The sequence below is a fragment of the Chinchilla lanigera genome, unplaced genomic scaffold, assembly GCF_000276665.1.
Source record: "Chinchilla lanigera isolate Chin_1 unplaced genomic scaffold, ChiLan1.0 scaffold00051, whole genome shotgun sequence".
In the NCBI taxonomy this organism is placed as follows: Eukaryota; Metazoa; Chordata; class Mammalia; order Rodentia; family Chinchillidae; genus Chinchilla; species Chinchilla lanigera.
In genome coordinates this window covers 17479011-17489472 of record NW_004955452.1, presented here as the reverse complement: position 1 = coordinate 17489472, position 10462 = coordinate 17479011, and the positions used below count along the sequence as shown (strand labels likewise).

Below are 10462 nucleotides of genomic sequence, written 5' to 3'. Positions count from 1 at the left end.
GCTATGTAACAACAGACATCTCAGATATGTTTTTTATACTACTAATGGATTTTTTTTTTAAAAAGCCAGCTGTACATAACTTTTACATGGGAAGACAAACAATATCACTTTATAAGACTCCCACAAGGCTTAATCTAGTAATAATACATTCAATACTGTCTTCCCAAATTACTCAGTAAAATTATAATTCATTGATATATCATATACAGATGACATAATAATGATAAATAACATGAAAAATTAAAAACAGAAAAGAAACAACTAAAGAAGTTAAAAACAGAAAGTGGACAATTAATGAGAAGAAACAAGAGGACCAGACACCAATTGTAAATTTTTAGGAGTTATGTGGTCATCAGATAACAGATAACAAAACTAAAGATGGATAAAATTATAGCAACAGGGACATCTACATTTAAATAAGAGGCACGTAGACTTTTAAGATTATTTGGCTACTGAAGACAACACATACTTTATCTAAATGCCATACTAAAATTCATATATAATTGGATTTTTCTCTACTTTGCACACAATTATTCTTACTCTCCACAGAAAGGCTGCTTCTGAACATCTCACCCATATTGGCAAGCACTGGAACTCTGACTGTAACAGAATAGTAGTAGAAATGCCTCCATGATTTAAATTGAAAGCAGTACAGTGGTGCATGGCTCTGGCACCCAGTTTCAGGGATGTACAAATGTTTTTGTATTCAAAGATACACAATAAATTTTTCATAGGCAAGAACAACGACAGCGGCAAACCATTATATATTGTAACTGAAACTAGCAGTGAAAGGTATGTCATTTTCTTACATCAGCCATCGTTCCCTTCATTTCCTTCATCCGACTTCCCTGAAGTTATCAGTAAGGACCCTGCTGGGAGCTTCCTGTCACAGTTCCTCAGTGATGCCCAAGCACAATTCTAGCATTAAAATAAGCCACCACCCATCCAGCCCATGGTGCCCATTGCAGGGTCCTTCTCCTTAGGGATTTCGGTGACCGTGACTTCTGCCATTGTTAACAGAGAGCCCTCCCAGCATCCAGTAAAGCAGTTCTTACAACCTTTATCGCATCAGTGGTGCCTTTTTTTAGCATATTCATAAAGTCTCTGAGCATAGAGTCATAACCAACTTTGGAGGAGCTCTGCAGGATTTTCTCAACACCTCCCATGCCTGCATTCTTAGCGATGATCATCGCAGGAATTTTGAGTGTTCTTTTAATAATTTCTGTACCCACATGGGAATGCACTGAGGCAGGACACAGACACCCCTCCCCTGCCAGCACAATACCTTCTCCCAAAGCCATGCCTGTACCATTGTGGGCATCTGTGGCTCTGTCCTTCTTCTCAGCACCTCTTGTCCCACCGACCTGTGGCATAGCTGAACCACCTAGAGCTTCATCAGTCATTCACTCGATTTCTGTCTTTCATAGTCACTCATGGCGGTTTCTAATTGCTTGGTGATTTTTAAAATATATTTTTCAATTCGTGCTTTGTCACCTTTTCCTTTCCAAAGCATGGCATCTTTGGTCATGATGACCTCTCCAACTTTTCCTAAGTCACAAGGCTGAACTCCTCCATGGTTTAGAGTCAGCCCCTTCCCCAGACACTGCACCACAGCACCATTAACCAAGTCTTCCAACTGGTTCTTGGTATTGTCACTGAACCCTGGAGCTTTGACTGTGACAAAGTGAAGACCAGCCTTTAACATGTTCAGAACCAGGGTTTTGAGAAGTTCTCCATCAGTGTCCTCAGCAATTATAACCAAGGACTTTTTGTGAGCACTGCTATTTCAAGAGCAGGTATGATGGAGTGGATGCTAGAAATTTTCTTTTCACTCAGTAGAACATAGGCCTCCTGGAATGCACACTTCTGGCCTCCTGATGCATTAATAAAGTATGGAGAAATATATCCTCGATTAAACTTCATGCCTTTAATAATTCCTAATTCACCATTCCGGGTTTTTCCGTCCTTTACTATGATGATGCCCTTTCTTCTGATCTCCACAGTGTCAGATATGATGTTGACAATTTCTGTTTCTATTTGCAGAAATTGTAGCAACCTTAGCAACTTTTGAGGGGTTGTCACAGGTGCAGACTCTTCCTTAAGTTCAACAGTCACAGCAGCAAAAGCTAACATCACACTTTTCCTGATTTCCACAGGGTTCTCACCTTTGCTGATCTTCTCCAAGTCTTCCTTGGGGATGGAGCATGTCAGGACAGTAGCAGTGGTGGCTCCACGCCCTGCCTCTTCATTTGTATTGTCAGTAACATCTTGAACAAGTTTAGCCCCAATATTTTTGTATGTGTCCTTTCAATCAATTGACACTGGAACAGTCACACCTTTTGTTACTTTGGGATTCCCCGAGTCTGTTCAATAATCACTGTTCTTCCCTCTGGCTCCATTGCAATGGCCATGGCATCAGCCAGGAGGTCTACGCCTTAAAGCATGAGGGCACAGGCATCGCACCAACTTTCACATCTGCGGCATAAATCCAAGTGAGTGAGGTGCTGGGCCAGCGCCCCGGACCCTGGCCTCACCCAGCCATGGACTGAGGGTCACTGGAGTGTTTCCACAGGGTGGTGACACAGGCAGGCCGGTGTGTGTGATGCTGGGATCAAGGATGCAATGCTGGCATTGATTCATGGCTCAGTGCTAGGGTTAAGGGTGCCCCACCGTACATGTTACCTCCCTAAGAGAGGGTAGGCAGGGTAAGATAGCAGGGGCAGAAAGTGGGTTGCTGCTTGTTCCTTGTCACTTGCTGCCTCTTTGCTACCCACTACTTGCTTCTTGCTGCCTTCTGCCTGCCATGATTTCTTCTCTTTGATGTCCCTCTCCCATGCCAGCCTGCCTTGGAGCCAGTCAACTATAAACTGAAACCTCTACAAACTGTGAGCCAAATAAACCTTTCCTCCTTTAATTATGGATATCAGGTATTTTGTCTCAGCAACAAGAAGAGTAACTAAGACACTCCTCCTTGCTTTCACATTAAGATCGTACTTCTTCTGCCTGCCTGCTTTGTTGAACCTCTTTTTCTCAGCTTCTTTTTCTCTGCCCTTCTCCTACAGGAGCCTCTCACCTCAGCTTGGCACAGCTTCGTATCTTCACTGCAGTGACCCATCCACCTCAACTCACCTCAACTATTCTGAGTTCAAGGCGCTCAGTAAACACATGCTAGAGGAGAGTGCACTACTGATGAGTCACTGGTGCCAGGCACGGGGCAAGTCAGTGAGGAAGAAGAAGTGAAAGCCAGAAACCAATACATCTGGCGAGCACTCCTGATGGGAACACCTGTTTGCAAAATAGACCATATGTGGCACGAGGGCAGTGACCTGGTCTGACTTGTCTACTGCCGTGTCCCTAGTGGTGCCTAGTACAAAGTAGCATAGTGAGGTACATAGGAGGAGCTCAACAAATTTCTTTAAGCTTGTAAAAGAATAAGTGACTAAGTAAGTAAAAGTGATCGACTCATTTTTAAACTATCTTCCATGGTAGTTACAAGAGCATGTGTGTAGAATTCTCAGAAGAGGAGACATTCCTGCCGGATGTGGTGTTGCATGTCTATAATCCCAGCATCTGAGAGGCTGAGGCAGGAAGAGCATTGCAAGTTCAGGGCCAGCCTGAGCTACATAGTGAGTTTGAGGTCAGCTGGACTACACAGTGAAACCCTGTGTCAAAACAAACAAAGAAAGGAGACATTCCCTAGAAACAGGGTTGTGACTTACTCATGTGTGTATTTTTACAAGTAATTGTTTTACAAAGTGATTTAGTACAAAAATTGTAGTATGTTTTAAACATTTATATCTAACAATACAGTCTCTTGCATGTTGTATGCACGCAGGCACACACACATACACACGCACACACACTCTAGCTTAGTGGGTAGAGCAGGCTGTGCCTGTTGTGAGTTAGTTCCTCAGCAATGTACAGAATAGTAGCTTTCAGGCTGTTCTTGCCCTGAATGAGTCTGTTTTCTCAGACAGCAGCGTGCTTTATTCGGGGTGCAAATGCTGAGGCAGAATGACTCGGTAACTTGTCTGTGCACATAGATGAGAACCAGATGTGGGACACAACAAATTTGTCACAAAAAAAACCCCCACTGGGGTCCCTCACCTCCTTGGAGAAGCTCTGCTCTATAATCCTTTTTTTTTTTTTTTTTTTTTCAGACAGGGCCTCACTATATGGTTCGGCCCAGCCTTGAACTCACTATGTATGGCTGGCCTTGAACTCATGATAATCCTCCTCCCTCAATCTCCAGAATGCTGGGATCACAGGCATATACCACCACACCAGCTCCAGTCTGTAATCTTATAGCCACCTGGTGACTTTTCATATCTCTGTAGATTCTCTGTCTTGGCTTAAATTTCTTCCTCTTCTTAGGAAGTGATTGGGTCATGTAGGCTTTGCTCTCATGTTTGTTTCTTTCTACAATGTCAAAAATTATTGAATAACAATAAATTCACAAGCTACGTAAATTTCATCAGCTTCATCAGCCCAGGTACTCACAGGTCACCACACAGCCAACAAGCTGAACAATCACAGATTCTTTTTTTGTTTTGTTTTTTGAGTCAGGTCTTGCTATGTAGCCCAAGCTGGCCTCAAACTCACAGAGATTTTTCTGCCTCAGCTTCCTGAGTGCTGAGATTACAGGTGTACACCACCATACCCAGATATCACAGGGTTTTTTTAAATTCCCATCTTAGTTATCTATAACACTCTAGTCACATATCACACTGCAGGATTCATGCCTTATAAAAGGGCTGAAGGAGCTGGCATGGTGACCCATGCCTGTAATACCAGTACTTTGGGAGGCTGAGGTAAAAGAATAGCAAGTTCAAACTCTGCATGGGCAACTTAGTGAAACTCTGTCTCAAAATAAAAAAAAGTGGCTAGGGATGTAGTTCAGTTTGAAGGTCATGAGTTCAACCCTGCCCCAGTATTGCAAAAACAAACAAATATAAAATAAAAACAATATACCTTCCACCATGTGAGAAGGGCAATAAATCACCATCTTAGAAGCAGAGCACAGGCCTTCACCAGACACTGAACTTGCTAACATGTAGGACCTTCAGCCTCCAGAGCTGTGAGAAATACCTTTATGTTGTTTACTAATTAGCCAGTCTTGGGTATTTTGTTATAGCTGCAGGAAAGGCTAAGTAAGACATCTGTGATATATACTCTCACTCAATACCAGTTTTCCTTGCTAGCAGGTATTTCAATACTAATTATTTGTGCAATTATCCTTTATCTTTTTCCTTATAAATGCCCTGTCTCCCTGGTAAAAATTTAATAATAAATATTTGCCGAAAAAATGAGCTAAATGAAAGGGTGAGAGAGCAAACATGGGTCTGAGTCTTGGTGTGCAGGTGAGGGGAAGTGGGAGGAGACTGGACTGGGCTTGGAGCCTTTTAGACCTCAAAATCCAGCTTGAAAGGAAAATGGGAGAAAAAAATGAAGGTAATCAGTTCAGAGCAAAAGAGAGTCAATTGACTCTTACACATCCCACTTGTTCATGTACATTACTACTTTTCTTGGGGTAGGAGCACTGGATTTCAGTAATGTTCCAAACCTTCAGAATTGCTTTGTCTCTTAGGTTGTCAACCAAGTCTCCTCCTTATCTTTTTGGGCTTCAGACACAGAAGTCTGGCGGTTCATCTGGAGTGTTTCCCGGCCTGGCTAAGAGGGACTGCGTGCATCTGCATAGCCTGGCACAGAGCCCCACTACATTTGGGCAGATTCTATGCCCCGCTGCTGGGGCTGATGGCAGACAACAGGCCTTGGGAGCCTGGTTTTCTGCTCCTCCGGTGACAGGGCCCTAGGCTCCATCCTGAGCTAAGGTCCCAGGTCCAAAACTTAGGAGTTGCCAAAAGAAATAGATTCTAATGTGGTGTTCCAGATCTCACCATGGAGCTACTCTGTTCTGAAACAGAATCCTAACTCTGCTACCAACTAACTGTGTGAGCTTGAAGTTGTCCTCATTTACCCTCAGAGGAGGAAATTAATAGCCATCTTGAGTGGTTGATATGAATTAAGAGAGAACATTTATAAAACACTTGGCCCACAGTCAACACACCATGAGTACTAACAATTATAATTCAGCACAGAGACTCTATTGTCTGTGTCCCTGGTGAAGGCCAGCAGAAAGCAAAATAGGAGCTGAAGTGACGACACACTCCTTGGTGCCACCAGAACTACTGGTGCTGCTGTTCCCATCACCAGAAAGTTTCCCCGTAGTCTCTGCTTGTTTTACTGCTATCTTTTGATTCTGAACCAGGGCCAGTGTTCTTGACTGCAAGGAGACTACATAGATTAAACGAGTTAGGAATGTGACTGGCTCTGTCTGCAGACGACAGAAGACTTGACTGACACAAGAAAAGTCGAGGTAGGCAGTTTTACTGGCTCAGTAACATCAGAGCTGTTATCCCTGTGCAGTTGCAAGGTGGCTGTTGTAAGCTGCACCATCAATCCTAATGAAGGAAAGGGGAAAGCGAAAATGTAGCATCCAAAATTGGGAAGCTAAAGTTTTCCTAGAAACTTACAAAGCGTACCCTGCCTCCCGTCTCACAGCCAGATCTAATGCAAACAAAAAGTTCCACTTCCTTGTTCCCTTTTTTTTTTTTAGGGGCAGGTACTTGGGTTTGAACCCAGGATGTTGACACTGAGCTACATCCCAGCCCTTTTTATTTTGAGACAGGGTCTCGCTAAGTCACCACTCATTGATAAACGCTGTATGGGCTTTTCTCCTCCCTCAACTCACTTGTCTCAGGGAACCCACACGGACGTGAACAGCAGTGACTGGGTCGGCTATCCTAGGACAGTGACAGTGACAGCATTGCCAGCTTTGATAGCATAAGATGCATTCTCCCTCGTGTCTGGGATGTTGCCCAAACATATGAGAGGGATGCAGATGCTGAGTGTCCAACGAAAATGATAGATTTCCATTAGAATAAACCTTTGTAAGCGGGCGGCACATGCCTGTGACCCCAGCTTCTCAGGAGGCTGAAGTGGGAGGATTGCTTGAGCCCAGGAGTTTTGAGGCCGGCCTGGGCAACATAGAGAGACAGCGGCAAGCAGAAACACTGACATGACACCCAGAATTTGGAGGCAGATTTATTTAAGTTGACAAGCGTTGATGGGAATCATTCCCAAAATACCAAGCCCCAGTCTCTGGTGGTCTAGGGCTTACGTGGGGTAACCAAGCAGGAAGTACAAAGACAAAATGAATTGTCAGTTGGGGACTGGTTTATACACTGCAGCACAGTGACCAGCCATTTCTAAGAGACAGGAGCAACGGGAACTGGAACAGGAACTATTACCTGGGCAGCTAACAAACTGAAGTATACTGGCTGGGGGCAATTTTCTGTGAAAAATCTTGTCTCAAAACAACAACTCAGCGGCAAAGCGCCTGCCTGGCAAGCACAAAGTCGTGAGTTTGATTCCTGGTACTGGAAGAAAAACAAAAAACAAACAAAAAACCAAAACAATAACAAATAAATAAATACACATTTGTGATTGCCCAATATCAACATATAACTTTCTATAAAACCCTTCAAAAATCCAAACAAAACAAAATTCCAAGTTCAAACTACCCTTCCTTTCATGACCTAAACAGTATTCACTGTGGTGGTCAAGCTTGTAATCCCAGCTACTCAAGAGACCGAGGCAAGACTGCGAGTTCAAGGCAAGCCCAGAGAGACCCTGTCTCAAAATTAAATTCAATTAAATTTTAAAAAGGCCTGGGGATGGAGCTCAGTGGTACAATGATTTCCTAGTATGTGTGAGGCCCTGGCTTTGATCCCTAGTACCACAAGACAAAAACAAAAAACAAAACACCTCACTATATTCTCCTTCTATCCCCAAAATTGAATCAACCCAAGTTCTCATCAGTTACTTCATCCAGCAACAAATTCAGAATCTCTAAATAATGTCCATTCTTCCTCCAGTTCCATAATGATCCTACTCAACGTTCCATGGCCTCTGAACTAAGCTTTAAAGATAACCACTCACTGGATGACGCCCTCTAACTATATTGGAGAGGTAAAGGGAAAGGAATGGAGAACATTTTTAGCTATTTATAATTTATTTTTTTATTTATGTATTTATTTATATTTTGAGATGAGATCTTGCTAAATCACTAGATTGCCTAGACTGGACCCTGCCTAAACTTTAGCCCTCCTGCCTCAGCCTCCCAGAGTGCTAGGATTAAAAACATGTACCACCACACCCAGCCCACCATGGCAAATTTTAACCTACCAATAGTATGTCATTGCAAGAGAAATACACTGCGATAGAATAATGGCTCCACAGGATGTCCAAATCCCAATCTCCAGAACCTATGAATATGGTACTTTATGTCACAGAACAGATTTTGTAGATATGATTAGCTCAAGGATGTTGAGCTGGGGAGATTATCTTGGATTATCCGGCCAGGTCCAATACCGTATAATCACATGGCTCCTTATAAGGGAAGGAGGGCAGTAAGAGAGTCAGAGCCGGAAAAACGACAGGACAGTGAGCACCAGGGGCATGGGTCAGTGACACAGTGAGTGCACACAGCCCTTTGTTCAACCCCTAACACACTCCATGTCCAGGAACACGTACACACACAGAAAAGGTAAGGAGCGGACTTCCCCCTAGAGCCTCAAGAAGGAACCCTGTCTCGGGCTGAGCCTGAGAGTTTCCCAAACTTTAACCCACCGGGTGGAGCAGGCTCGCTGACTCCAGTCACAGAAAAAGGATTTTCAGGACATGAGTGAGCAAGAGGCACAAGAAGGGCTCGTCAGGCAGACAGAGAGCACAGCACACGTTCGAGAGGGGGGTGCAGGCGCTCAGAGAGAAGAGACACGCTACGTCTGGCCTTGACGACAAGGTTCATGCTTTTCTTTTTTTTGTTGTTTGTTTTTTTGTGTTTTTTTCCCGGTACTGGGGATCGAACTCATGACCTCACACTTGTAAGGCAGGCACTGTGCCGCTGAGCTAAATCCCCAGCTCCGGTTCATGCTTTTCTTGATGGAGAGGAGGGCCCACCCCTCCTCCTCCCAAACGGCCCCAGACATTTTTCCTTCATAGAAAATTTAAACATCTCTGGATTCACTCAACCTTTTATTTACTCTCTTAATAGGGCCAATTTATGACTTTTAGTGCTGGTTCTGGCAGGGAAGGGGTGTGAATCTAGCCAAGCAATAAGAGGTTCTGGCATGAGGCTGTCTTGGGTGACTTTGGCTAAGTTCTAGAAGTTGCAGTCTTACAAAGTACAATTTTTAGTTATGATTTTCTTGTCTCCTTTCTACCTATCTTTTATTTCTTCTAACCTACCTCAACACCATGGAACTGTGGTGTGGAGGCAGTGGTATTATAAGGATTATTATGCTGGCTGGCTTTTGCTAATGGCTTTTTTTTTTTTTTAAGACAGAGTCTCACTGCATAGTTCAGGTTGCTCTTGAACTCACTGTAGCCCAGGCTGGCCTCAAATTTGGGGCAACCCTCCTGCCTCAGCCTTCTGAGTACTGGGATTACAGGTGCACCATCACGCCGGACTTTTGCTAATGGTTTTTGAAGTTTTAAAAAAAATAAATGATAGAATTAAATTAGCTATTAATTACAATATATAAATCAACCTTGAGTGATACACTGAGCTATGTTTGTTCGCCTCGCCTTCTGTTGCCCTGAATGTAACAGTTCAGTCTTAAACCCTTTATTCCGTGTTTTTTCCAGTGAATTGCCTTTGTCTCGAGTCATTAGTTATTATTTGCATTTCAACATCTCTCTGGTGTACCTGCCGTCCTTTTATGACTCTTTAGTTTCGTGAATATCTTGGCGTCTGGCTCAGGGACCCCAGACCTTATATCAAAAAGTCACCACAAGATGGCGCTCTTGCTAATACTGGCTACGCTGAATCCGGTTATCCCTCCACGTTGGGCGGGGTAGGAGAGGTCTCTGAATTGGATTTTAATCTTGTTTACTAACGTTACTCGACAGCCTGCTCAATCCTGGATTTTGTATTATATTTTTGGTTTTTAATTTACAAAATGTTGATGTTATCTTCTTTTATAGATGAGAAAACTAAAGCTGAAATGGTTAACTTGCTCAGTCAGGAACTAAATTTAAAACCAGAATTTTCTGACTCCAAAACCAATGTTCCTTCCATTACATAAGTGACTCTCAGGCTGTAGCAATTTTGTTTTAAATTATACATACTGTAAACACAAAACCAACTTGGGCCAGCTTGACAGCAATGACCCAGGAAAGTATTTAGGAATATCTTGTGGAAATCTAGTGCAGAAATGATGCCATGGTTTTTTGAAAGAGAGCCAGGAAATGAACAACCTTCAAGACCTGGGGGAAAGCCTGGCATGGTGGCGCACGCCTGTAATCCCAGCACTCAGGAGGCTGAGGCAGGAGAATTGTGGCGAGTTCAAGACCAGCCTGGGCTACAAAGGGAGCTTAAGGACAGCCTGAACTGCAGAGC

General features: G+C 43.4%; 1 pseudogene; it reads right to left on the bottom strand.

Moving 5' to 3' along the window:
- Nucleotides 1-924: 924 nt before the first annotated feature.
- Nucleotides 925-10462, bottom strand: part of LOC102024525 — a 25067-nt pseudogene continuing 15529 nt past the window's right edge.